At 59.0% G+C, this 2,952-nt stretch overlaps 1 protein-coding gene across 7 annotated transcripts in view; it reads left to right on the top strand.

Moving 5' to 3' along the window:
• BCL9L (B cell CLL/lymphoma 9 like) overlaps window positions 1-2,952 on the top strand; it is a 28,661-nt gene that overhangs the window by 12,887 nt on the left and 12,822 nt on the right. Inside the window, exon 1 of one of the 7 annotated variants that reach the window (XM_015589940.2) lies at window positions 21-2,718. The exons of the other annotated variants lie outside the window; for them this stretch is intronic. The gene's annotated coding sequence lies outside the window, so the exon portion shown is untranslated. Of the gene's footprint in view, window positions 1-20; window positions 2,719-2,952 lie in introns of those variants that run through there. 7 annotated transcript variants of the gene reach the window in all.

Here is a 2,952-nt window from a genome sequence, read left to right as displayed (position 1 = left end):
CTCCTCCTCCCCCTCCCCCCCGTGGGAGGGAGCAGCCAGGGATTGGGCAGCAGACTTTGGGGACACCACACTGCCAGGGCACGACTGTTTCCCAAGGCCTGGCCACACTGACACTGGCTGAAGGAGCCAAGTGAAGTGACCTCTGGGTTGTCTAGGCAATGCCACTTGTCCCTGCAGCCTCCTGAAGGCACAGTGGGCATCAGAATGGGTAGAATCCCCCCGACAGAAACAGCCTGTTCAAAGACCCCACACTTTGGGGCCAGGAATTTCCACGTCCCTTCAGGGCTGGTGCTGCCTGACATTACCCTGGGGCTGCAGGTAGGGTGGGGCTGGAAACTCCCAGACAAAAATGGTTGATTTGCATGGTCTCCTTTGACAGGAGGTTGGGGGAAGTGGGGAGAGCTGCTAGGAACCTGGGTGAGGGGAAGCACCCCCCACCAGCCTGGAAGTTCCCACATAGAGGGTACCAGAGCAATACCTTGGTCCTTAAGCAGATTTCCTGCTGGGCTATGAATCCTTGACCTCCCCACCAGCTGAGTCACCACCTCCGGAAGAGGAAATGACCTGGGTGGTAGAGAAGAGCCTCTAGGGACCAAGGAGTCCTGACACCTAGGGGAAAGGGGACTCAGGACCTCGTTGTCTTGGGGGCTGTATCTCCCTGAGCCAGAAGTCAGTGATCCCATCCCTGTTCCTCTCAGCAGAGTCCTGTCCTTTCAGCCATCACAGTGGGCCCATTTCCTCTCTAGAGGTGTCTGCCCGCTGCATGTGGGAGCATGGACCCTGCAAGCAGTTTTCTCACAGCCTCTTCTGAGTGATTTTGAGCTGGGCAATGAGATTGGTGGGCCAGCTGGAAAACTAAGCAGAGGTTCTCGGGTGGGGGCAGCTGGAAATAGGCAGATTGCCACAGGTGTGTGAATGCCTTCTGTACCGGTGGCAGTTCTGTGTTGAGCAAGTAACTGGAGGCCCTGGGCATCCATGGAAGCTTTCCTGGTCTCCCACCCCAGCCAGGGTTAGGCCCTGCTTCCCCCCTTCGCCCCCACTCCCCAGTTGCACTGGGAGGGCAAAAGATCTCTGGGCTCTTTGTCTCAGCAGCCTCCTGGGCTTTATTCTCATGGGTATGCTCTTGGCCTTTCACTCAGGTAACTCACACCTGCTTCCTGTTTGTGAGCACACGTCTCCACTCCCCACCCTGCCTCCTAAGAGGGAGCCACAGCAATGTGTTCCCAGAGCCCCATCCCTTTCCTTTCACTCATCTCAGGGGCTCCTGGCCTGGTGCTGGGAAGCCCCCTTCCCTCATTTTTAAAAACTGCACCCACCAGGAACCAGCCCTCCAGCTTTCCATCCCCTGAGGCCTTCTTGGGGACAGTATATAAAAAGGAGGGGTCTCTGGGAGCTGGGCAGACTCCTGAGGGGTGAAGTGGGGGAGGTGTAAGATGGGAAAGTCCTGACTCATCTGTGCTTGACTCAGCTAGCCCTCCTGCTGGGTGGGAGCAGGGCGGTGGAGTTCTAGAGGAGAAGGCAACTCCAGGAATCTTCTGGGGTGGAGACTTGGCCAACTGGGAGACACTGGAGAGGACTAATTTTCTAACTGCTCCTTCCCAAATTATTACAGGTCCCAATATTTGAAGCTGTAAACCATAGGAGGTAGTGGTAGCCCTTGCCCTGCCCCTCCTCCCATAAGGGGCTGAGACCAGTGCCTCGCATGTGGGAAGCTCACCTACCTAGTGCAGGCTCACAGGAGCAGTCATGACTCAGAGAGGGAACACTGCAGTGTAGGGGTAACACCGCTGTGACAGGGTCTTGGTTCTGGCCGGCACTGGTCACATGACCCAGGGGCACGTCTCTTCCTTTTCCCAGATCTCAATTTCCTCATTATGAAATGGCGAGAATAAAACTACCTATCTCCCGGGTAGGTGGTTAAGTAGTTTTGAGGACCATCAAGGTGGTGAAGGTGGAAGCCTGAGACCCATGTCAGCCATAGGCCTGCCATTTAGCCCAGTGCTGCCTCCAGCCCTTTCCTGCCTTGGCTCTAACCCCTGTGATGCAGGAGATGGGGGCTGGCAGCAGGCTACTTCCCAGCCAGGCCCTGGACTTTGAAACCTTCCACTGAGGCGCCTCCCTCCCGTGAGACTGAGCTGGAGCGGGGAAGGCCGGTGTGCTCCGGGGGTTAAGTTAGGGTTAGACTCTCACAGGTTCACAGGTGGAGTCCCCTCACCCAGAGGTCCCAGCCCTGCCTCTGGCGACCTGGCAGAGTGCAGCTGTAGGGTGCGCCGGTGTTTGGCTGGACCTGCCACCTGGACAAAACTCCAGGACCAAGACTCCTCCCCTCCCCTCCCCTCCCCTGTCCCTTACCGGGATTGCCTGGGGGTGGCAGGGCAGGGGGCGGTAGGGTGAGGCTTCTGTGTTTGTGTAAGTCTATTTGTTGGTGGTGTATCTATGGCCCCGTGTGTGTGTTTCTCTGTAACTACCCGGCTCAACTTTCTATGGCTCCCTTGTGGCCGGGCCTCAGTCTTTTTATCTGTTCAATGAGTCGGCGCGTGCGCTCGATCTCTGCCCTCAGGCAGCCTCGGCGTCCGCGGGCCGGAGGCTGTTTTGCTGGCTCCTTCTTGGGCCGGCGCCTCCCGCGTCCTCCAGCACACCTCCGCGGGGTCTGCGTGGGTGCGCCTCTAGCTTCCTGGGCTCCGTGCGTGTCTTTGTCTCCCGGTCCACGTGTGAGCTGTGAGTGTGTGAGTCAGAGTTCGGGTGCTGGTGGCTCACGGAGCTCCTGCCTGGCGGCGCCTGGCGCTGAGCTGAACCTGGGCCCTGCCGCGGCGCGCCCAGCCCTCGCGGCTCTGGGCCGTGTGTCTGTCCGTGTGGCGCGTGCGGGGCCTGGAGGGGCGCTGCAATTCTGTCTGCCTCCCGCTCCCTGGCCTGCTGGCTCGCTCGCTTTGCCTCTGCTTCGGCTCTGCTGAA

Source organism: Pteropus alecto, unplaced genomic scaffold, assembly GCF_000325575.1.
Source record: "Pteropus alecto unplaced genomic scaffold, ASM32557v1 scaffold215, whole genome shotgun sequence".
Classification (NCBI taxonomy): Eukaryota; Metazoa; Chordata; class Mammalia; order Chiroptera; family Pteropodidae; genus Pteropus; species Pteropus alecto.
Note: the sequence above shows the minus strand (reverse complement) of the source record. Positions and strands in the feature narration are given on the sequence as shown.